We start from the raw sequence: 26,295 nt of genomic DNA, 5'->3' as shown, positions 1-26,295 counted from the left end.
AGGCCTCATCTCCGAATGCAGCCCCATTCTGAGGTCTTGACGTCAGGGCTCAGTGTATGAATTTCGGGGGGCAACACTCAGCCCCTGCCAGATGGCAAGGGGCCAAGCGAACTTGGGCAGCAGGCTCACTGCCCGGGACGGCTGCTGAGTGACAGATTTCAACAGATACGGGTGCCCCAGAAACAAGGCCCTGAGGCCAGTTCTCATGCCCCAGCTCTCCGGCAGCTCTGAGCTGCGTCCCTTGGCTTTCTTTGTCGGTCTCCTTTGCCACAACACAGAGTCCTGAAGAGGACAGAGGGAAGGAGGGGAAGCTGTGGGCCGGCTCCTGCCGCGCCGGGAGAGGAGAAAGCCGAGATGGCTTCCTGCTGCTGTTCACACTCAGGTGTGCTGGGTGACCCTGCCCGTATTGTCCCTGTTTGTGGGATGGGACCCTGAGGCCGCCTGCTAGGAGGTGGTCAGGGTGGTGGTTAGTCTCTAGCCATGAGGGTTAAGCCGTTCCACAAGAGAAGTAGGAGACACAGGTGTGGTGGATGGACCGGCTCCGGGCACGAAGCGGTCCCCCTGCCTGACCGCCTGGACCCTGAGCTCCTGTGCATGGTGACCATTGTGCCTGTGAACTCAGCCCTCAGCCTCTGGCTCCAAGTTACCAATCGCCCAGGGCCCTCCCCCACCAGGGTCTCCCCACTTCCCAGTCATCTCCGCAACTGCTGCCCCTCCATCTCCATGAAGCCCAGTCCAGGGCTGCCTGATGGCCTCAAAAAAGTAATGAGCAAACAACACAAATCAATCGTCCAAAACAGAGAAAAAGGCATTTGTGAGCATATGTACACACATGCACCTGACGGTTCAACCAGCTTACCGGCCACGCTCTGTACCACATCTCATAGTTTGCATTATAAGCTAAGAATGTTTTTCCAGCTAATCTTTAATTATGTCTTCCATTCTTGTCTTTTGCTCCCTAATGAGTCAGCAGCACAAGTTTCGTTTTTTTCCACCACCCGGCAGTCAATCTGTTGGCTTCATCAGCCCATAGATTGCCCACAGCGGTCACAGTTCTTCCCGTGAAGGCATTTGACAGAGGAATTCAAACAGAACCGTGAATGGGGTTTAAGAAATGTGGAATAGGAGATTCTTAACTGACAGCAGAATCTCTTTGCACCGCCAGGATGTGCCTTACAGAGAACAGTGAGAACCACTTGCTCACACCCTCGAGTGGCACCTTATGGGAGTTTGGAGAACTCTCTCTATTTGGGGAGGATTCCAACAATTTGCCAAGTCCCAGGCTCTCCCCAGGTGAATATGGAGGAGAAGTGGCAGGCAGCTGCTCTGCGAAAATGCGGCCTGCATCCTACCCTCTCTCCAGGTGTCTGCTAGCCACGGGGGTCCTGGCCCTGGTCTGGCCGGTGGGGAGCACCCAAGTACACAGAAGTCCTGCCTCGGGGAGCAGACCCTCTCCTGCTGGTGCACGTGGGGTGGGGACATCGGCACATAGAGTGGATGCCAGAGGCCCCACATTGAGGTGGACCCCAGAAACAGCTCAGGGAGGTGCTGAGCTGGGGTCCTGGTGAGCAGGCGGAGCAAGGTCTGGGGACACGCGGTCCTTATGGGACCCAATCCCGTATCATTTGGCTGGAGGAAGATGGGACGGTGCGCCTTCAGGGAGCACCTTGTTGGCCTGGGAGTGGCTGCCCTGTGCCCCACCCCCGGGGCTGGTGCCCTCCATGACGTAGAACGTTGTGCCGATGTTTACTGCCACTGAGCATATGCGTGGTGGCGCCTGGCAGAGGGGGCCTTGCTCAGGGCCAGGAAATGGGGATTTTGTCCTGGAGCCCCCAGAAGCCCCTGCTGAGACACTGGATCCCCAGTTCTTCCCGGCAGAAGGTGGGTCCCCCCAGAAGGTCTGAGCAGGATGGGCAGCCCACAGCCATCCATCCCCCAGCCATGTCGCTAATCACCACGGACAGACCTTGTGCTCCTGAGGCAGCAGCAACACGTTCTAAATCCAAGTGATAAGATGTAAAACATCGCCTCCCCCACCTTCTGTGCACAGAAGGGTCAAAACCAGGTGACGTTCATTGCATTACTTGGCATAAACATGATTTTAATAATTACCATGGGCCAGAACCGTGCCTGTTCTTGAATAATGAGCATTGAATTATATTATGGTTCAGTATTAAGTATCTTGCAGCTCACCTCCCGCTGGCGAGGACGTGTCTCTGCCACAAACCCCCTCCACACACACGTCTAAGATGAAGAATCTCTGCTGTTATTCTGGAGCCCCAACTGCACATCATTTTACAGCCTCCAAAACCATATTCTGTATTCTGTAATCAAGGGGATTTACTTAAATTTGTTATAATTTTAGGCAGTTTTCCTGTTCACTGAGCATTATAGTTATTCTCTACCTGCAGATAATATTAGTCCTAGGATGACATCTATATTTATAGCTCCCCGTTGCAGGTCCACATCAGGAATTAGTGCTTCCTGGAGACTTGAAGCCCAACATCAGAGCGGGAGGCAGGCAGCAGCTCAGTGACCACGGCGCCCTCCGCCCCCTCAGCCCCGGGTCTCCCAGATGAAGACAGAGAAGCCCAGTGAGGTTAATTGACTCACCCAAGGTTACCTGAACAATTTAAGACCCTTTGGTAACACGAATTAACTCTGCATTTCAAACATCTAACTCCCCAAGTGTATTTAACGGGTCAGTTTGATTCACCAGCACAAATCTCACGGAGGGGGGTGCAGCCGATGGCAGGTTGTGAGCCTCCACAAATGTCCACTGGTAGAAAAATCCAGAGCAGTGTCTCCACAGCGTGGTTTTAGAAAGCAGAGTTTTCTCCTGAGGAATTAAAAGGAAGGATTTTTAACTGAGAAATTCATAAACTGAAGATGTTTACACAGACATGAACTCACACACACTCACACACACACACACACACGCCGAAGAGAAAGAAAGGGACATAATTTCCCATCTGATGCTACTTCATGATGTTGATGCTGCGGTCGTAAGGTCTCATTTTATGGATTGCATGACGATTTCAACAGAGTATCCCATCGGATCCCCCAAAATGGGTGTAGAGGCAGGTGGTAGGATGATCATTTTTCAAGGAAAAACGGTTGAGATCCATGGAGTTAAAAGAACTTGCTCCAGAACACACGGGCAGGAGTGCCCTCGTGCAGACCACGGCACACCCTTGGTTCAGCCCCGATGCTGCCCCATTGTGCCCCACCCCTCATGAGCCTCTGGAATCATTCCAGCCCCAGGGGAGGCTGCCTGCCAGGTGCCCAATGCCCCATCCAGAAATGCCATTCATGCGGACGGTGTGGTATTCTACGTAGAAATTCTATATCTTATTGATTGTCTCCTTAGGAATTCTATAAGACTGTTTGGTTATTTTGAATGCAGTTTTCCATCTATTTCTCCTTGAAATTGGGTGTTTCTGAAAAACGGTTTGTTTTGTTATGTTACCTTCTCCTCCAGCTGTTACATTTGTGCATAATTTTAATAGTGTTTTCAGTGACATCTTTCTGGTTCTCTAGGAATGCAGTCATATCATCGGCAAATGTGACTTAGTCTCTTTGGTGTTAATTATACATTTAATAACTTTCCAACCAGATTCTTAAATGGGGTATTTTGGGGAACTGGACAAAGCAATTTTAAATTGCATGGAGAGATAGATTCTCCAACAATTGCTATTTTTTTAATGACATATAAAGAGCCGCTTCAATCAAAACAGTGTGGCATTTTCACAGACACACAAACCGATCCATGGAGTGTAACCAAATGTCCAGGACTAGCCACTGTGATGGATACTTTAAGGGCCCACGTGCTGGGCTATGGCACCCAGTGTTTTTTTACAAGCACTAATTTAGGTTCTGCTGCACAGGGATATTGTACATGGGTCCATCCGCAATTATCTGATTCTGAGCAGAGGATGTGACGTTCAACAGAGTGGGTGGGCCTCATCCAGTCTATTAAAGGCCTTAGAGGCAAACCCGGGATTTCCTGGGGAAGAAGAAACTCCGTCTCAAGGTACAGCCTTAACTGCTGTCATCTGGGTTCTGCCTGTGGGCCTGGCCTGCAGACTGAGGGCTGGCCGACCCCCATCACGCAAGCCAGCTCCTGTTAGGGACGTGTGCATGTGCATGTGCATGTGCGTGCGTGCGTGTGTGTGTGTGTGTGTGTGCACATGCGTCCTATCCGTTGTGTTTCTCTGGAGAACCTGCCTCACGGCAGGTTTGGATGCCACGAGCAGTTCTAGAGGAACTAAATCTTGAGGATAAATTTTCTGGGTTGGTTCCAGCCTTTCTGGAATTGGTCCTTTATCTGATTAGGTTCACAGGCAGGGCTGACACTACTTCCAGTGGTAACGAGGCCATGGCATGATGTGGAGATAGAGACACACACGGTGTCACCATCGGACCCGCCTGACAGGGGCCTCTGAGGGGCACGACTCTGGGCGACCTCAGAGCATTCGTGTCCAAATAGCAGGTGAAATGGCACTGGCTGGTTGCTCCTAACGGTGCTCGACAAAGCAGGCGCAGTGCAGGGTGAGCTCGGCCCGCGCACCACACGGAGAGCCTCGAGGCTCCCACATCTGCCCTTGTCTCCTGTTGCTACAGGGCTGAGGTTCCTGAAATCCAAGCCCAGAGCCTCTGCCAATGGCCGAATTACAACCAAACTGCTTTCTCAGCTTGACGGGGTGTCTGGTGCCCCCACCCTCAGGACCCTTTGCAGCTTCTACACTCAAGGCCCAGCAGGGGCCCAAAGGTGAGGTTCACAGTGTGAACCAGTGTGGGGGGCTCATGACAGCCCAAGAAAACCACATTGTCTCAACTTGCCCAGACAGAAACAGGAGCCTGTGTATGGAGGGCAGGGTGAGGGCAGAATGGACAGCAAGGCAGATTGGCCAGATGTATTGATATGTGCCCACAAGTGGAGATTCGGAGGGCGACGCCATTGCTCGGGAGCTGGAACACGTGCTTGCTGTCCGGTTCAGTGGCAGGAATGTGCACCGAAGGAGGCCTGCCCTCCGTCAGGTGGAAATGCCAGGACCGCCTTGGTGTCTGGCAGAGGAACGGTTCAAAGCTTGGTGACAGTGGGACGTAGAGTGGATCCACCATACAAGACCTGCCCATGCTCCCTGGGGGGCCCAGGGGGCACACCTTGCCTATGACATGAGGGATGCTTGCTGGGGCACCCCAGGCTTGTGGGGTGCTCCACTGTGACTCTTCTCTGCAGGTGAGAAGCTACGTGAACGGGACCCCCACCTGCAGTGGGGAGGGTTGGATCTCGATGCAGCCGGGCCCACGCGGCCCAGAGTCAAGGCGGCCATCAGCGGGGTCTGACCTGCAGAGAGCTGTGGCGTGGACAAGCTGATCACGGCGCTCCTAAAACAGAAATAGACCGGCAGCCCTCTGCATGTTTATTTGATTTGTGTGAGTAGAAGTGTTGTAGGTCAAGTGGGAAAAGTCTGGGTTGAATCGCCAAACTGAGTCACTGCCACGAGCCAGTTTCCTCACCAAAGTCTCCAGTTGCGGGGAGGCCGGGTTCCCTTTAGGAAGGGTCCCGCCACGCTGCCCAGAATGTATGCTGTCGATCTCGGCTGTGAGTCCTTCCCCAAGGAGACCCGTGACCTTTGCGGACTACCTGGGAACTGGGGGATGGAAGTGGTCTGACCTTTTCCAGGAATTACCGGACCCTGGCTCTGGGCTGACACTAACTGCAGGAGCCCCAAACGTCACTGTGGCCCAGCAGCCAGAGCAGAAGCTTGTGGAGCTCAGGAGGTCGATGTGTTTTACCTCAAGTCCGTTTCACGGCAGGCTGGGGGGCTCCGAAGCCAGTTCTAGGATGCGCCGTTGAGATAGACATACTTCCTGGCTGGCAGACCCCACGCCGGGTCGCCACCTGCGGGAGGAGGAGGGAAAGTAGAGGCCTCCAGAGCCCCCTCTCCCTGGGCAGACAGGAAACTAGAGCACCTCCACGCTCACTCGGGGACTGCAGACAGCGCCCCCCAGGGGCCTGGGGGTGCAGGGATGGGGACCCCGCCACATCCACCCGGACTGCCCGCTGGCCTGGTGGGAGACTGTCGGGCCCTGGGCAGGGACAGAGGGCCACCCCGATCAGCCCGGTGGTGACCGCAGTTGCAAAGTGTCTCAGACAAGGCTTCCCGCTCTGGGCACAGTGTACCTAGTAGCTAATAGGCGGCTACTGGCCTGGCAAGGGCTTTCTTCTCGGGCTCTTGGTGCAGACCACCGGAAGCAGCGTGCTTTCGTCTGGCAGGGGTGCATGGCCCTGAAGCCTGGGGCGCGACTGGCTCTGCAGGGGCCTGGCCACCCTCCCCTCCTGCGGTCCACCACACCAGTCCGTTACACTGACGACACCATGCCGATTGCACCCAGCGAGAGAGGGAGCGGCTCCTCTAGACCCCATGCTTCGACGTTTGCAAGTTACAGGGCAGGGGATAAACCTGACAAAAATTCAGGGGCCTCTCACCACAGTGAGATGTCTAGGGCTCCAGGGGTGTGAGGTGTACATCAAGATAGCCCTTCAGCAGTGAATGACAGGCTGATGCCTCTGGCCCATCTCACAACTGAGGAAGAGGCACAATGCCCAGTGGGCCTCCTGGATTTCAGAGTTGGCATATTCCTCCTCCGGCCTGTTTACTGAGTGGCCCAATAAGCTGCTAGCTTGGAGTGGGGCCCAGAACAAGAGTGGGGTCTGCAGCAGGCCCAGCCACCATGCACACTGCAGCCCACCCAAGCCTGTGACCAGCAGGCCCAGTGGTCCCATGGTGTCTCTGGCAGATGGGGAGGACCACCCTGAGCCCCCACCTGGCACCATAACCCCAGGTGATTGGCCAGCTGCCTGGTGGTAAGTGGATGACTTTGAGTGCTTCCTTCATGGAAGGGCAGCTTTTTGTCCTTCCTAGACTGACCCTGGATACAGATTTCCTTCCCTGCACACGATACCTCTGCCAAAACTACCACCCGTGGACTCACGGATGCCTGACCCAGCACGGGGCAGCCGCACGGCTTCCCACCGAGGGCCTCATTCCACGGCAAAGGAAGCCTGGGGGCGGCCCTCGCTCGTGGCATCCCCTGGCTGAGCCTCCCCGCCGTCCTGAAGCAGCCGGTCCACAGAATGGTGGAGTGGCCTTTGAGATGCTTTCAGCCCCAGGAGGTGGCCCTGCCCAGGGGGCCGGGCGGGCTTCCCAGGAGGCTGTGCGTGCTCTGCCTCAGTGCCCGACACGGGGCCCTGTCCTCCCCCAGCCAGGAGTCACTGTCCAGGAACCACACAGGGGACACGGCAGTGGCACCAGTCACTGTCGCCCCTGGGGTCCCACCAGCAAGGATGTTTGCCTCCTGTACACACCTCCGCTCTGCGGGCCCAGAGGCCTTCGCTCCAGAAGGGGGAGGGTTTCCACCACGAGACCCGGCAACAACCCCACTGACCGGGAAGCTCAGACTGGCCGCGGCCCCTGTGGACTCCCCTGCCTGGGACTCAGCAGGCCAGGAAGGGGCTTCTGTGCTGCCTGCGGAGCGGGGTCCTGACCACCCATTCCCGGGGAAACGGGCCCACGGCCCACTGTGGAGGTGGGGAGGGGCATGGGTGGGAGGCAGGACGTCCCCCAGGGCGACTCAGCAGCCCCACCATGCCTTGCGCTGAAGGTCAGTGGAGAGCCATGACCAGTCCTGCAGGACTTGCAGGGCGGCTGGTGGTGAGAGGGAGGGAGGGTGGCAGTGGAGGGCGCTGAGAGATTGGCCCACGAAGATGCCTTGGAGAAGGGGGCTGCAAGGCCTAGGGAGCAGGAGGTGTGATGAAAGGGAAGCAGGCAGTGGGCTTGGCCTCTGTCGCCTTGAACTGGAGCAAAGAGACTGGGTGCCGTTTGGGCCTGAAAAAGTGTAAGAGGGAAAGATGGCCTCAAGCACCAGTGGCAGCAGACACAGGGGCGGCCCGAGGCGAGGGGTCCGCGCCTGAGCCAGCGATGCCCTGAGGACCCATGTGCATCTATGCTCTCCTAAGAACCACCCAGTGGGTTCTGCCCTCTGCCTCCCTTGGCCAGGGAGGCGACGCAGACACAGGTGTTGAGGACTTGCTGTGCCCTGTGGGGGGAAGAGGCAGCAAAGGGAAGGAAACCAGGGGCCTGGCACTGCCTAGGGCTCGGCACTGCCCACTTGTCCAGCAAGGAGAGAGGGCTGCAGAGGGAGCAGAGACCACCTGCCCCAGCCGGGGGCAAAGGGCCACATTTCCAGGGCCAGGTGAGTGCCCTGAGCCCTCATGAAAACCCTGCCCCTAGAGAGTGGGATGCAGAATTGGGGTGTGTGGCTGGACAGGGGACAGATGTCACCCACTCCAGAGATGGAACCAAGGTCCTGTAGCGGGGATGCCCATGGGGCACAGCGAGCACCCCACCGGAAGCAAGGGAGCTTCTGGGCACCCACCTCACACAGAGCACACCCTGGCCGTCTGACCCACGGCCATGCTGGTGACCCTGGAAGGGCCCAGAACAGCTGCAAGATGGGACAGGAAGCTGCCCAGGGAGGACAGAGGGATGTGTCCCCACCATAAACTGCCCACAGCCCCCACCGGAGAGGCGCCAGGCGAGAAGGTCCCTCTGGATGGGGCCTTGAAGCCAAGCTCCCTGGCTGGGCAAGTGGTGGGAGCCCCGAGAGTGGCCAGCAGATACGAGGGCGCCCAGCGCTCCGTCCAGGCGGGGAGGGGGGCTGGCCGGGCCTGCTCCGGGGAATGCGAGCGCTCACCCGCCTGCATCCCAGAGATGGGCTCGGCCACCCGACGAATGAGCTCCGCCCCTCCTGCTGTCCATCTTCTGGCCACACTCCTGGATCGCGGTCCACCTTTACACTTATCAGAGGCTTTTGACTCTAGATTAAGGAATGACATTCACATATCAGTTTTCTTTCCTTCACTACTATTACCCAGCTTGGGCACAGCTCTCCATCCTTTCGAGCGACCTGGAATAGTTTACATTTCACAGGAAGTTAAGAATAGCTGGAACACAGTTTTGAAATCATTAATGAGGAGTCATCTTTATTAGGCAGTTCTTAAAATACTCCGTAGCTCCAAATTTCTGTGTTAATATGACCAGAATCTTCCAGATAAAAAGACAGACTCCTGGGTACAAAATTGAACGTCAGAAGTTGCCTCGTGGAGGCACTGAGAGAGACATTTGTCTAGATGCAAGGATATGAAAATTTCAATCCTCATTTTACATACATGTTTACTTTGCTCTGTTTACTAAAGTTATTTCAAATGTAAGACAAAGATACAGAAGAATATAATCAACACCCTTGCATCCCCAACCTAGCTTCAGCAAATCAAAATAAGGCATTTAAAAAATCTTTTACAACAACTTTTTGCTGCGCACAAGGAAAGGTATCAAAGGAGTGTGGTGACACACCCATGTAACCACTCCCCAAAGCCAGAAGCAGGACATGGTCCCCAGGAGGCCCGGAACTGCCATCAGGCCACTGCCCACTGCCCGAGAGGGCACACGTGCCTGCCTTTCGCCGCCTGGGCTTGCTTCGACCCCCACACTTTCCGTGAATGGGGTCCGGCCTGTGTCCTTTGCGTCCAGCTGCTCTGTGAGATTCCTCCATGTGCGGTTGCCTAGAGCCGCGTCTCAGCCATTCTCACTGCGTGCAGGATTCCACCGTGTGACTGTCTCAGCATCTGGGTGCCCAAATGATGGCTACGTGGGTAGCTGTCAGCGGAGGGCTGTCAGGAGAACCATTTCTCCGAGTCCCCAGGCTCTAGGTGAATGCGTATCGGCATTTCCATGGGGTCTGCGTGGGAACGGAATAGCTCCGTCACAGAACGGGCCTGGTGGGGGCTTCCTGGACGCTGGCAAGCGGGTTCCCAAGGGGATTGTAGTGCCCGCCTGCAGCAAGGAAGGGGCGGAGTGGCTCCACATCCTCACCGACTTGTCCCTGGGATTGTCCCTGTTCTGGTGGGGACACTGCGGCAGCTCACTGGGCGCACATGTGCTCAGGCCATCGGGACGTCCCATTCCTGGGAAGTGTTTAGTCAAACATTTTCCCCCGTTTCCTTGGATCGTCTTTTCTTTCTTACTGACCTGAAGTTCTGCGCATGTCTGGGTTCCTCCTGTGGGGCAAATACCCCCTCTCACTCTGTCATTACCTTCTTTTTCCCTTACTGGTGCCTTCTGATAAACAGAGATCATTATATATAATCAATTATTATAATATATTATAATAAAATTAATACAATCCAATTCATCCATTTTCCCACTTTAGGTCCTGCTTAAGAAATCTGCCTACGCTCAACCACATGGATATGTTTTCTTCGAAAAGCTTTCTTGTTTTCACATTTAGACTTGTAATCTATCTGAAATTGGTTTTTGTGTAAGGTAAAAAGTAGGGATCAAGATGATTTTGTTCCCCATACAGAAATCCCAAGGATGCCACCCCCTTCACTGGGGAGTCCACCCTTTTTTCACTGTACTGGCAGTGTAAGGGATGTTTCGAGTCATTTTTTAAAATGAAATTCCAACTTATGCACCAGTTTTCCCATTGACACCCTCTGTCTGTCTGAGCTCTAACCCAGGGTCCCACATCACACTTAGTGGCTGGGTCTCCACAGTCTCCTCTGCTCTGACACAGTTTCTCAGCCTCTCTGTGTATTTCATGACTATGAAGCCTTGCAGAGTCTGGTCCACACATCTGTACAGTGACCCTGCACCTGGGTTTTTCTGCTGTTTCTTTCATGATTAGTCTGGGCTCACCTGGAAATAACAGCATGGTGGGTCAGCACCCTTCTCATAACATCGCATTCCCGGGCACATGATACCTAGTGACTCACCTTAGTGAGGCTCACCTTCCTCACCTGGTTAACATGGTATGTGGCCAAGTGTCTCCACTGTACAGTCAGTGCTTGGCTTTTTCCAGCCTGTTCTTTGGAAACTGGTCCCTGAGCCCAGCCCACCCTTGCAGAAGAATCTCTACCTCCTAGAGAGGAGTATCTGCACATAGTGTTTTGAATTCTACAACAAAGATGTGTCTCCTCTTTCCCATTTGTTTATTTATTTCAGTCATTATTTATATCCACAGGGGTTCATGCATACTTACTCTCTACACTGTCAAATCTTGTTTTTTTAATTCGGTATCAGAGACAGAATTGATGTTCGCTTCTAACTTAGATGGAGTAAAAGGGGCAGATTTAGCCTCTCACCAGGAACAGCAACACAATAAAAATGTTTTTTAAGATGCTGGACACCAGGCCATGAAGGGCAGTTTCCCAAGAGGTGGGAACAAATGACGTGATCCCTACAAGTGCTCTGGCTGGTCACCTGGAGACAGCGTCCAGCTACAGGACAGGGGAGGGGACCCATAAGAAGCCAGAAGGTCTCCCCAAGCTGAGCAGACAGAGCTGAGAAGCCGAGGACACCATACCAGCCGGAGTTTTTAGCCAGGGCACCTGGAAGGAGAGAGTGATGCACAGAGAGTGGAAAATTGGTCTGTACATGCAAGTGAGGAAACTCCCCAAGGCCTGGAAACAAAGACCCAAAAGAATAGAGGGGAGAACACCCCACATGCCCATGGGGCCAAGAACATTGCCCGTTCCCACCAGTCAGCTGAGAAACCTCACAATTTATGGAGCACTGCACAGATCACTCAGAGAGCTCAGTCCTCAGTAACAGGGGAAATCAGCCCTCACTCAGGGCTGCTCTGGTCCTGCTTAATAAATCCCTGCAAGGATAAAACTTCCCAAGTAATGTAACTTCACATCCAAACAAAGCTCAAGAAAATTTTATGAATATAGAAACATCCAACACTTGACAGGGTAAAATTAATAAGGTCTGGCAACTAACCAAAAATTACCAGGCATACAAAGAAGTGGGAACTTTCAGCCAAAAATGAGGGAGGAAATAAATCAATTGAAGCCAACCCATAACTGGTTCTGATGCCAGGATCAGCAGAAAAGGACTTAAAAACAGTTATTGTAACTGCATATCATAGTTCAAAATATTAAAGATCAGGCATGTTAAGCAGAGACATTGAAGATATCAAAGAAACCTAAATGAAACAAGATGAAAACTGCAATGTATGAGATGAAAAATATATTACATGTGGTTAATGTCATATTAGAAATTATGGAAGAAAATATCACAGACTTGAAAATATAGCAAAGAAACTGTCTCAACTGAAATATATAGGGAAAAAGACACAAAAGATTAACAGAGCAGCAGTGGGCTACAAGGAAAACTGTCAGCAGCCCAATATATGTATACTTGGGGTCCCCAGAGAGATGAGGGAGACAGAAAAGACTGCATAGAAATGTAAATACTTTTTTTTTCAAAATTAAAAATTTCAGAAGCAATATATATTGGAAGAAATAATGGCTGAAATTTTTGCAATTTCATGGGAATGATTAACTCACAGATCCAAGAAGCTCAATGAACCCCTAGTTCAAGAAATAAGAAGAAAATGACAAGATGCATCCTCATAAAATTGTTTAAAACTATTGATAAGAGAAAATCTTAAAAGCAGCCAGGTACAAGTCATATTAGATGCTGAAGAACAGAGATCAAGATGACAGCAGATTTGTCATCAAAACCATTCAAGCAAGAAGTCAGTAGAACATCTTCAAAGTAATAAAAGAAAAAAACTGTTGACCTTAACTTCTATATCAAGTGAAGATAGCTTTTAAAAATGAAGAGAAAATAGACTTTTTTCAGACACACAAAAGCTGAAAGAATTCATTACCACCATAGAATGAATTAACTTTAAAAAATGTCCCTTCACTAATAAATGAATTTAGCAAGTTTGCAGAATACAAGATGCATACAAAAAAACAACTGCATTTCTAGATGCTAGCAATGACCAACTGGAAGTGGAAATTTAAAAATATCTTTTACAAAAGCATCAAAAATCATAAAATACTTAAGGATAATATATATGAAATGCTTTATTCTACAAACAAGAATTCTGTTGAAAGAAACAAAAGAAAGCTAAATAAATAGAAAAACACACACTGTTCATGGATGGAAAGATGCAACATAGTAAAGATGTTAATCTCCCCAAAATAATCAGTAGGTTTATGTGCAATTCTATGAAAATGCCAGTAGGAATTTTTGTAGCTGATTCTAAAATTTATATAAGAAAGTAAAGAGACTAAAATAGCTTAAAAACATACGAAAAAGAATAAAACCAGGGGAATTGTAGTACCTGATTTTAATATTTAGACTTCCTCTACAGCTAGGAATGAAGATGGTGTTCTACTGACATAACGGTATTTAAACAGGTCCAGGGAACAGACTAATGAATCCAGAATTAAATGCAAACATACATGAACTACTGATTTTTCACAAAGGTGCAAAGGAGATGTGGGGAAGAAAGGAGTCTTTTTAACTCCATGGAATTCTAAATTCTTTTCCAAATTAAAAATGTCAGAAGCAATGACAAAACACAAATGACAGAGTAAAATGTCTTTCCATATATCCGACAAACACACAGCTGTCCCTCAATATACGACAAGCATGGAGAAGCCAAAAGTAAAAGATGAACAGCCCAAAAGAAAACCAGGTAATGAACCAAAACAGGTGGTTTTCAGATAAAAGAAATATAAATGTCCATTGAATACATGGAAACATGCTCAACATTATTCATAACTAACGGAATTAAAAGAAAAACATTAAAACAAACAAGCAAAAAAAAAGAGCCACCACTTTTCACCCATGTGATTCCCAAGAATGGGAAGCTTGCCGGGATGATGACGGAAATGCTCATGTGAACTGGCGCCGCCTTCAGGGGAGGGTAACTGGTCGGAGCAGGCAGCCCCTGCATCCAGGAAACATGAGTCCTGCAAAAGGACCATTCCCCGAGAGGAAATCTAACCAGTAACTGGAGTATCCTGGCAGGTTATTCTTAAATTTAATTTGGGTGTTGTCATTAAGAATACATAGAAACTATGAATATAGTTTTATGTTGTGTTTCACAAAATAGAGTTTATAGGACAGCTGTGCATTGATTTTCCAAAGGAACAATAAACAAGTCAAATGTTGATTGTGGGTTTCTGGGCATGATTTTTCCACACCAATGTTGCAACGGTTCACGGAGAAACCTTTCCCATTATTTCAGAGCAGAACCATAGTTTCAAGGTCATGCCATAGTCAAAGGCTTCATCAGTTTTTCCAAGGACCCCTCTTGACCTGTGACATTTCACTTGCTTCATCACAGCACCATGTCACTGTGTGTGCAAATTTGTTCTTTCCTGTACAGGCAACCTTCCCACGGTCACATCTGTCATGCTTGGTGGGATCTGAGCCGCTCAGAGAGGCTTTCTTCAAAGTCCTGACTCTTAGGAGATACGAAACACCACTTCATATTTGATTGCACTCTCCTTTCTTTAGATCAATCTTCCTCTTTTCAAGCTCTCTGATAGTACAGCTGTGCATTGGCTTTTAATTTTAGTTTTTCTATTTTTCATTTCTAGCAATAAACTAGTGTTTTCTTTTTTCCTGCACTCTCAATTTTAATAGTGTCTTGTTCCCTAACCATGGTTTATAGCTCTTGTTACCTTTAAACGCCCATGCATCTGCCAGTCCCCAGGTCTGAAACTATGCGGGGCCGTGATGCTGGGCCTGTCTCCCCTCGGAGGTGTTCTGTGCCCTGGTGTGTTCACAGTGTCCTCAGGGCTCTCTGGACAGCCCCGGAGGTCTGGGTTGCAGAGAACGTTGCATTTCTTCAACTGGGACCTGTAAGCTCTGTGAAATTGGGACCCTGTAAAGAAATGTGTCAGCTAGAATGTTTTTGGACTATACAGTAAAGTCAAGTTCAAAGCCTAAATCTTCTACAGATTTTTGACATCTGGATTGTCAAAGGAATCTCCATCCAGCACACCACCCCAGAGCCAGAGTTAATGAGACGAGTGCTCCTTCCATCTCTCCCGAGCCTGGGACATTCATCTCCAGCCACAAACATAGACATCTTCATCTCCTCGTCTTGCGTCTCATGTCCTGGGTCTCTTTGGGATGTTAAACAACCAAACATCCTGTTACCGGGACCAGTAGATGCCTGTATGGTCGGAGCCTGTTTTTGCATTTTCCCATCATTTTTTATTTCTGAAGATTTCTCTTACTATTTTTGAGTAAAGACAAGCATTTAAAAGCATGCATTTTATATTTTATTCACCACTGTGAGGAGTATTATAACAGGGTATTACATCCATTATACTGCTATTAAAGGAAATCTCTCCTAAATTAAGATTTTCCTTCCTAATATTTAGTTTTCAGTCCATCTGGGTATTATTTTTGAGTATGGTATGAAATAATGATTTTTTTTCATATTGAAAGCAATTGTCTATATATCATTTATGGAAAAAAGTCTGTATTTTTCTACTGAAGCTAAAACAACTCTGTTGCCACTGTCCCCAGACACCTCAGGTCTGTCCTGGGCTATTTCTTTCCAGGGTCTTATTTGTCCATCAAACTACTCTCAACACATAGTCTTAACCCTATAGCTTTCCAGCATAATATGATAGCTGGTAGCACAAGACTTTCATGCTTTTCTTCACAGTTAACTCAATGATTCTCTTTCCTTCTCTATTATGAGAAAACAAGTTTGTCATGCTCCATGAAAAATACTATTAGAATTTTGACTGGAATTACATTAAATAAACCAATTTAAGGAGAATTGACTTGTTTAAAACTACTAAGACATCCAATTCATAACTGCATCTAGCAGCTTATTCAGATTTATACATCCTCTGAAGTTTATAAGCAAATTTTTGGTGCCTTATACTATGTCTTTGGAAAATAAGTGGGAACCTTTTCCTATTATATTGTCCATTTATTTTGTTGTTCTGGGATGCTTTTGACATTTTTTAAGTTATAAATCCAGAAACTTTCTCAGTAGTTTTGTTTCTTTGTCCATGTATACAATCATATCTTCTGCAAATAAATATAATTTTACCTTATTTTCATAATTTCTGAATATAATTTTTTCTTGCCTTATTGCTTTGGCTCAATTCAGTGAACATTTGAAGAGATGCAATGACGGCTAGATTCTGGTCTTGTTCCTAACTTCAAAAAGAATGCTTTCAAAGAGTCTTCACTAGTTTGGCTCTTGTTTATATTTCTGGTAGGTGTCCTTTGGGCCAAGAAGTTACTTTCTATTCCTAGCTAGCAAGTGGTTTTTATCCTGAAGGTATCTTGACCTTATTCAGTAACTTTCTCTGAATCCCTTGTGATAATCTTTTTTTGACCTTTAATTTCTCAGTAAAGTAGGGGCAGTAGTCCTGGTGGGAAATTTTGAGACACTAATAGGTCCCTTCAAAAATTCTCCTGGTAAGACCTCCTTCAGTCTCTACTTCCCTGACCTTTTATGACCTTGATAATGGCAATGTTTGAAGAACTGTCCCACCAGTTCTTGGCCACTGACTTTGAAATTTCTGCAAGGTGGTTTCACTTTGAAACATAGAATTTACTATCATCATATCTAAGCTAAAACTGAACAGGCTGATTTCAGCATGAGGCTGCAATTTTGTTGTATTTTTGATGATTTCCTTATTTGATGCACTCAGGCAGGCTGGAGTTTAACATGTGTATTCTTTTTTTATAAAATTGACTTCAGAGATGGCTTTTTAATTCGTTTAAGATCTCCAACTAGTTATTTTTCACAAAAATGAGTTCTTACAGCATTTTGTCTGTTTTTTCTCCTTTTACATTCATTTGCAAATGAAATTATGTCTCCAATTATCTCTTTAAACACCTTCAATGTATGTATTTTGAAGCCTCTATCTGTCTTTCTATAAAGCCACGAAAGATTTTCACCTAGAGTCAGTTTATGTTTCTCAAGTTTACTTTCTGGATTATATTCCTTAGAATTAGATTTTTCTAAGCCTTTCTCAGTTTTGCTCTCCAGGCTGAATCTGAGGGGGGGAGTTTGGGTTTTTCCCCTTATTTCTCTGGCTCTCTCCACTCTTACCCTCCTGCCTCCTCCTCTCTGAGCTCTTTCTCCTCGGGATGGTGTCCCCACCCCACCTGGGGGCACATCCAGACCCAGGTGTCATCACAGGAGTCGTGTGGTGCCCTGGCAGGGGTGTTGAGATGCCACAGGATCACAGGCCAGCCACGATGCAGCAGGTGGAGCAGGTCACGCAGTCACGTCGCCTCCAGTGCGCAGGCCTGCAGCTCCCCTTGAACTACAGCCCCCGGATTTTAGAGCGAGCTGTCCCGGTCCCACCCTGCAGGGCCGGGGCTCCACCTCGCCCACTAGCCCTGGGCAGTGCGATACTCTGGTTGCCACCACCTGGCAGGAACCAGTCCTGTCCACCTGGTGCCCCTGGGAGCTTGTCTTGCTCAGTGACTGTGCTTCCCTCTCCCATCCCTGGTCTGTAGGGACCTGCCCTTGGGTCCTCTCTTTGCATGTTGTGCAGCACTTCTATACGCGTGGAGCAACAGGGGTTATTGCAACAGGAGCTGGCTCCACTGTCTTGGTGAGAAAGCCTTGTGATTGCTCTTAAGTGATAGGATTTTAAATGATTTATATTTTTGCCTTTTGTTCAGGATTTTTCAAATGAAAGCAGACAATAAAGATTATATTGCAAAATGAAGAATGCTTATTTTTGTAGCATTAAGGAGAGAAGAATAATGCAGAATTAATGTGTGATAAGCAGGAATTTTACATGTTTATGGAGGAGGACTGGAAAATGCTTAGAAAAATGAAGACATTTAATTTGCAGCTATTATGGGATTCTGGAAAATTTTCCCTTGATTTTTATTTTGACTAATATTATAATAATCAAGAGTACATAATTGTTTGGCAGATTAAAGAGGTAGAAGAATGAAATAATGATTGCATTTAATGACTAGGTGATTTTTTTTTTAACTGTAAGAAATAGGTCAAGTCTACAAGCAGTTTAGACACCAATTAGAAGAATCCTAGCATTTGTAATGAAAATTAAAGCTAATAAAAATATTACCATTTGAAAAAGGGAAAAAACTGTTTGAACAGAACAGTAAGTGAAGGCAGATTCTGCCAAAGTTCCCAAGGGTGTCCCCTGGTGTTCATTGCACACTCAGCACTGTGCCCCCAGCAAAGGGACAGCCACATGGAGTCCCTGTGGGGACCAAGTGCCTGCAAGCAGGGAGCCCAGGGTGAGAGGGCTGCACGGGAGGGGGCCGGAGGCCATCCTGGAGGAGGTGAGACCCAGTTAGTCATAAAGGGCATCAGAGAACTCAGAAGAGGTCTGTCGTGAGGCATTGAGCCAATTAGAGGCTCAGAAACTCAGCCTCCCACACCAGTGGTAAATGCCTTTTGCTTCTGCCCTTTTGTACATTTTGGGTGATATTCCCAGGAGGCAAGCTGGACAGGACTCAGTTCTGAGAGTGGTGGGTCAGGGCCCCCACTCCTCTGTCTCAGAGTGAATTTTCACTAATGTCCTCATCACACTGACACCAGACTCACTGAGCCCTGCGGGGCAGGGAGGGAGTGGCGGGGGCTGGTGGGGCCCATGGGTCAGTGCGGCCCTGCAGAGCCATGTCCCTGGTGGTCCTGTCTGGGCCCGGTGATGGCCCTTTCCAGGGAAGTGGCGGCTGAGACCCCGCGCTGTCTGGGGGTGGGCAGGGCCATCACACCCCCACTAGGCAGCTCCTGGTGGGGGGTGCCCTGCTCTGCGTGCGCTGGGCCCCAGGCCTTCAGCTGGTGGTTCACAGCTGTCCAGAGGCCCTGCAGCTGCCAGCCCCGCCACCCCCACGGGCCGCACCGTGGGGCTGGGGCTGGAAGGGGCCGGAGGGCCTGCGGGAGCACAGTAATAAACCATGGCCGTCATTTTAGGCTGCGGCAGTCGTAAGCAGGCCGCTGAGATGGGGCCTGGCGCCTGGCCCAGGCCTGCTGAGTCTTGATGGGTCACCTTGCACAGGCCACCGGCCGGGTTTGGCCTTCCGCCCCTTCCCTAGGGTGAGCCTCGCAGGCGCCTGTGGCCCAGGAGGGGCTCAGCCTCCCATTCCAGCCGGCCCTGGGCTGCGGGCTGCCCCGGGCTTTGCCCCCCGCTGCAGCCTGACCTTACTGCTGTCCTGGCAAGCTCCCGAAATGTGTTTCTGAATGAGGTTTGCGGTGAGGACTTGAGGTGTTTCTCCTAATTCACAAAGGAAATGGGTTCCAAGTAGAAGAATTCTGTACAATTTATTCACACAACAGAAGATTAATGAACATTAGTAAATTCCTCTCTTCAGTATAAGGAAAAAAAGGCAGTTTAATGAAGGATTTTGCTCTGCCTGCTACTTCTTCCATAACAAAGGGGACACTCCTCGTTCCAAACAGCTGGACTGGGAAGAGGAGGTTCTAGGAACAGCCATTAGCATCTTAATTACACCATAATGCAAAAGTCAGCTCCCCTGAAAAAAACTTCGGCCCATAAATCTCTGGTCTCAAAGTCCAGGAAGTAGAGTGGACTTGGGGTAAGTCCTGGGCCGGGACAGGAGGGAGCCGGGTCCTCGCGGTGCCAGCGGGGGGCTGTCTCCCCCAACAGCAGCAACCGGGTCTGGGGTGCTGCAGAGGCTCACTGAAGCCAGGACCAGGGAGCCAGGGCTGGTGGCCCTGGGGGTTCTGTGTGCTTGGACCCCCACTCGCTGTGTCTCGGAGCAAATCCTGGCATCGCAGTTAGTCACTGGAAGTGCAAGACCCACTCAAACGCAGGTCTTCTTAAAGGGACACGTATTTGCAAGTTTAAAAAAAAAAAAAGTTTTCCCTCAGGGGACCAGTCTGGCTTTAGAGACCAAGGTTGTCCAATGTCAGGTCCCCCACCGCTGCACCTGGGAGATGGTCCTCCAGGAGGGCCTTTGCACAAGGCGCCTGTGCACGGCTCTGTGCATATGCCCCCCGCATGAATGGCTGGTGTTTCGTCCCCAGCAATCCCCAGACCTGGCTCCAGCTGCAGGCCTGCTGACTTTGGGGCTGGGATGCAACCAGCTCCCCCAAAGCACCTGGGCAAAGGGAGCCACTCCCATGGGAGAATCCAGCTGGGGTGGTACGGCTGGAAGCAGGGCCCAGGGCTGGCAGCGAGCAGACAAGAGGATCACCCCCACCAGGGAGCCCCTGCGGCCTGGGAGAGGCCTGGGGGCTGCAGCCCTGGCGTTCCTGCAAGGGGCCTTGGAGGGGAGCTGCACACCAGGCATTCGGAGGACCCCCGTGGGCGTGCAGGGGGGATGGCCTGTGGTCAGATCCCCTCTCCCTGCCGCTGCCTGGAGGCCAGGGCCCTTCCCTGGAGCCGGCAGGGCTCTGGCAAGCGGAGAGAAATCCTCCGCCCAATTGTCAGCCCTACAGAGGAGAGGTCACCCCAAAGTCAGTGTGTGGATAAAAGGACCCGGAATGTGGGTGTGCAGGTCCCTCACCTGAAATGAGAGTAGAGGTCACCCCAGAGTGACCACCAGAGCAGCCCACCACCCCGACCCGGGGCCTGCAGCTGGGGGCCTGGAGGTGGGTGATGGGGTCTGGGGCTCATTTCAACATGTCAGAAGCAAACTCCACCAGCCCGTCCTCTCTCTATGAGCCTGAGCTTTTTAGCTTCCACAGGTAAGTGAAATCACACAGCATTTGTCTTCTCGTCTAACTTGTTGCACTTAGGATAATGCCCCTGGGGTCCACCCCTGTTGTCACAAATGGTGGGATTTCCTTCTTTATGGAGGCTGAGTAACAGCCCACTGCCCCACACGTGTATGTCACATCTTCTCCATCCAGGGCCCCGGTGATGGACATGGAGGCCGTTTGCATGCCTTGACCACAGGGAATGACGCTGCAGTGAGCAGGGGCAGAGGCTCTGAGATGCTGATTTCACTGCCACCATATATTCCCAGATGTGGGATCGCTCGATCATATGGTAGTTCCATTTTCCATTTTTTGTGGAATCTCCATGTTGGCCAGTCTTACTGTGGTTAATACTTTTGCAGTACGCGCATGTATAGAATCACACTTTTGTGTGTATCTTAAGCTTATACAACGTCATGTGTCCGTTGCATCCCATAAAGCTGGGAAGTGCCCAGGAAGAAACGTACTTTCAGCCTCTCTAAGCCACCCACCAGCTGCAGTCTTCCTGGGGCACCCTGATTTGGGGGGGTCCTCAGATCTGCTCTGTTGTGCAGACAGGTGGACAGATGGCTAAAAACATAATTTTAAAATGCTTAGTGAGAGTGCTAAAGAAGAAATACCCAACATTGATGAGAGTGCGACACAGGGGCTGGGAGCCAGCTGACGGAGCTCCTGATGGCACGGCTGGGACAGTGGGGCCTCACTCAGGGGGGCAGCACAGGAACGGGCAAGGTCTGGGGTGGTGGGAGAGGCAGGGAGGCCAAGGGTAGAGAGGACTGTGGACAGATTTTGGGCAAAACATACCCTGAGAGTCAGGGCCCCATACCCTGGGATCCAGAGTTGACACAGGCCCTGAGATGCCCAGCTCTTAGATCTAACCACCTGTTCTCTGAGAAACTGAGATGCTGTGTGGCATAGCCACGGCAGTGCCACAGACAGCCCCACGTCTCAGGATGGACAGTGGCGGGCACACCTGCGCGTGGACCCATGGGCCAGCCGGGCAGCTCCTTCAGGCGGGGCTCGGCTGGACTCAGCTAAGCAGCCGTTAGCCTATCGATTCCCCTCCACCGTTTGCTTATTTACTTACTTGTGTATGTATTGATTCTTTATTTTTTCCTGTAATATTTTCTATTAAATCTCAGGCATCATGTTGATTTACCCCTGATCGAGTGAGTAAGGATCTCAAAAATAACAACCATATTTGTCATAAAACCAGAATGCCCTTACCATACTAACAAAATTAACAATGATTCCTGAATATTATTTACTACCCAGTCTAGATGAAGCTCCCCCATTGCCTAAGAATTGCCCTGGGTCACCAGGTTCAGGGGCACCTCCAGGGAGCTTGCCTGCTCCTCCAGGCTCCGCCCAAGTGCCCGCCATCCTTGACTCTCGGGTCTTCCACAGGAAGCCTTCCATCAGGCCCTAACCTACGGAGCCTGCCATGGGCACCCACCAAAAGCCATGGGGCTCCGGAGCTAATCCCCACCCTACACTAAAGGACGTGCTTCCTCCAGGGCGTGCTCGGCTGAGTCCTGCCTCGGGGCCTTCAGTGCCTCTCAGCACCTCATCCGCTCAGCGAACACCTCCAGTGATGGGTAAATCACTCAGAATCTAGCACTTACCTTAGTTGTGGGGAATACTTAGCTGTAGATGACATACGGCTCTGGTCCCACCTAAAATAACCCCAAAAAGCAAACCCAAAAGAATCAAACTGTGTCCAAGTAAATTAATCGCACCCCAGAACAAAGCTAAAGGATATTTACAGAAATACAAAACTACCTTAGCCAAGAAGAAAAACTCACAATGTCTGTTGTCCAATTAAAAATCACCAGGACTGCTATAAAGCAGGATGGTCCAGCACATAATGAGGAGATATATCAATCAATTTAAACCGACCCAGTACAGACACAGATGTTACAACTACTAAAGACATTTTAAAAGTTGTTTAAACAGTGATCCATATGTTCATGAAGCTAAGTAAAAACACTGAAGATATTAGAAAAAAAAACCTAAGTTGAAATTTTAGAAATAAAATTATGACTGAGATTAAAACTACATAAGATTAATGGCAGATTAGAAATTATGGAAGAAAAGATTAATGAACTTGAAGACATAGCAATAGAAAGTATTCAAAAGGAAATGGATCACTGAAGGTACAGATGATTTGAACAATACTGTCAACTGACTTGATGTAATAGAAGTTTTTAGAACATTCCCACACCACAAAAGCAGTGCCCACATTCTTCACAAGTGCACATGAAATGCTTTCCAGGATAGACCACATTTGAGGCATAGAACATGTCTCAGATTATTTTACAGGCTTCCTGTTAAACAAAGTATATTCTTTGCCAATATAGAATTAAATTAGAAACCAGTAACAAAAAAAATCTCTGCAAACTCCTTCAGATATTTAGAGACTAAATAGCAGATTTCTAAATAACTCATGGTTCAAAGAAGAAATTAAGAGGGAACTGAGAAAGTGTTTTAGACTGAATGGAAATAGAAACATAACTGAAGTAGTAATGGGGTATGTGTGATTACCTCAGCAGACACAGAAAAAGCACTTAGAAAATGCAATACCCATTTCTCATAAAAACTCTCCAAAAGCCAGACATGGAAGGGAAATTCCTCAACCTGAAAGAACATCTGGGCAAAACCTTCAAGTAACTTCATGCATAATGGTAAAGGACTGAAAGTTTTCCTTCTAAGATCCAAGATGAGATGATGATGTCTGTTCCCACTACTTACGTTCAACGTTGTGTTGGAAGTTCTGGACAATGGGATAAGGCAAGAAAAAGAAATTAAGGTCATCAGATTAGAAAGGAAGAAGTGAAACTGTGTTTATTCACAGACGTTAGGATGGCTTATAAAGGAAATTTGATGGACTCAACAAAAAAGGTAGTAAGAGCTTATACTATTTGAATTTACCAGGGGTGCAGGATACAAGCTCAGTGTAAAAATTAAATGGAATTCTATAGAGTAGGAAAAATCCAAAATTGAAATAAAAATTATTTTAAATGATAACTCAAATACCATTTAGATAGTATCAAAAATACAATAAATATGGCAAAAGATGAAAAACTCCTGTACATGGAAAATCACAAATACTGCTGAGAGAAATGAAATAAGACCTAAATGGAGAGACAATCAGTCCCATTGGTCATAAGATATGATATTTTTAAGATGCCAATTATCCCCGATTTATATATTACATGAAATCACAGTTAGAAACCTAGAAATTGAAAAACGTTTCTAAAATTCCTAAGGAAATGCAAATGATTTAGACAACTCAAAATATTTTTTTAAAGAAAATAGAGAACTAACACTATCAGATTTCAAGACTTAATATAAAGCTACAGTGATCAAGACACTGTGAATAAAAGTAGATAAATAGATCAATATGGTCAACCAACTGATTTTTGACAAAGGTGCAGAGGATATTCAGTGGAGAAAAGATAAACCTTCAAACAAATGGTGCCAGAAAATTTGAATATCCATACTAAAAAAAGGAAATTAATAAACTTGTATCTATAACTACACTATGAATAAAAATTAACTCAAACCCTAGATCTAAATGTAAAACCTAAGACTATAAAATTTCTGGAAGAAAATATGCCTGAAAATTTTATGGTTTGGGGCTAGACAAAGATGTCTTAAATATGACACCAAAAGATGTCATTCACAGAGAACATATCAGTAAACTGGACTCCATCAAAATTAAAAACTTCTCTTCAAAGGATAGTGTTAGGAGAATGAGAAGACAAGCCAAAGACAGGAAGAAAACATTTCCAAATTAAATGTCTGATAAAAACTTGCACCTAAAATATATAAAGAACTCTCAAAAATCAAGAAAACCAACAACCCAATAAATAAAAATTGTGGGCACATCACCATAGAGGTGTTTGTTTGCACATGATTAGTCATTCAGGAAACACAAATTAAAACCACATGAGATACCACCTCACACCTGTGGGGATAATGAGGAAAATGACACCATACTAAGACAAGGTGAGAATATGGAGCAAGTAGAATGCTCATACACTTCCGGTACAGATGCAAAATGGTACAATCATGTTGGGAAGACTTTGACCACTTCATAAACATTAAGTGTACAGTGTGATCTGATCCAGACATTCTACTCCTTGATATTAACCCACAAGAAATGAAAATATGTGGTCATACAGAGACATACGTATGTTCATAGAAGCTTTATTTGCAACAGCTCAAACTATAAACAATCTAAATGTTCATCAACAGGTGAATTCATGAAAAACAAACAAAACAAAACTGCTGTAGCCACAGAACACTCCTCAGCTGTCACAAGGAATGAGCTGTTTGATACAGACAGTAACACAGGTGAATTTCAAAATCATTTTATGAGTGAAATGAGAAGAAAAGGAGGGTACACTGTACGATTTCACTGTTACAGACTCTAGGAAATGCAAATTAATGCATAATGACAGAGACCATAGGGTGTTGGGGGACAGGGTGGGCAAGGAGGTGTGGGATGACAGGATTACAAAGGGCCAGTGGAAACGTTTTGGGGAGATGTATACGTTCATTCCCTTTATTGCAGAGATGGTGTCATGCGCAAACACACATGTCAAAACTTACCAACTTTCCTACTTCCAACCTGTATTGCTTATTGTATGCTAGTTACGCCTCCTGTGATGTTTAATTTTATGTGTCAACTTGGGTAAGCCATGGTACCCAGCGATTTGGTCAAAAACCAGTCTATATATTGCCATGAAGGTACGTTTTTAAGATGAGATTAACATTTAAATCAGCAGACTTTGAGTAAAGCTGACTGTCCTCTGTAATGTGGGTGGGCCTCATCTGATCAGTTGGAGGCCTTAAAGATTACAGACTAATGTCCCCTGAGGAGGAAAGAATTCAGCCTTCAGATTGTCTCTGGACTGGAGCTCCAACATCAACCCTTTCCGGAGTCTCTAGCCTGCTAGCCCACCCTGCGGATTCCAGAACCGCCAGCTCCCACAACACAGAAGCCAAGTCCTTAGAATAGACCTCTCTCCTCTCTCCTCTCTCTCCTCTCTCCCTCTCTCCTCTCTCTCTCTCTCTCTCTCTCTCTCTCTCTCTCTCTCTCTCTCTCTCTGTCTCTCCCACTGGTTTTGTTTCTCTGGAGAACCCTGAGTAATCCACCTCCATCAAGTTGTTAAAAGTAACAAATGATACAAAAGACGACAATTCTCACCCATATTCTCACTGACAACAAATTTAAATCTACAAAAGGAAAAATTAGCACTTGATGCCTTCAACAGAAACAGTAGAGAAAAATATTTGTAGCATATGTGAAAAATTGTTAACACCTGCTATCTTACTTACGCCTTTATTTTTTAAATTCCCCCAAAACAAAAGGAATTAATTCTAAATATTAAAAGCGTTCTTAATAATCGATAATGGAAAGGCAAACACCTGAAGAGAAAACCTGGCGCAGGATAGAAACAGTTGATTCACAGAAGATGTTAGAATGACGTATGCGTGAAAATCTATCCTCATTAGATCAAGTCAATGCAAATGCAAACAACAATAACACCTGTTTGTCATGTAAACAATTGTCTAAGATAAGCACATCAGTGATAATACCCAGGCTGATGGATAGACCCGAATGGATTCTCTGGGGTACTGTCAGGAGGGATGTAAATTAATATAACGCACTTTGGAAATTCAGTTGATAATATATAGCAAGTCCCTAAAACTGTGTCC

The sequence above is a fragment of the Manis pentadactyla genome, chromosome 10 (assembly GCF_030020395.1).
Source record: "Manis pentadactyla isolate mManPen7 chromosome 10, mManPen7.hap1, whole genome shotgun sequence".
NCBI lineage: Eukaryota > Metazoa > Chordata > Mammalia > Pholidota > Manidae > Manis > Manis pentadactyla.
The sequence above is the reverse complement of the archived record's forward strand: the minus strand, read 5'-3'. Positions refer to the sequence as shown.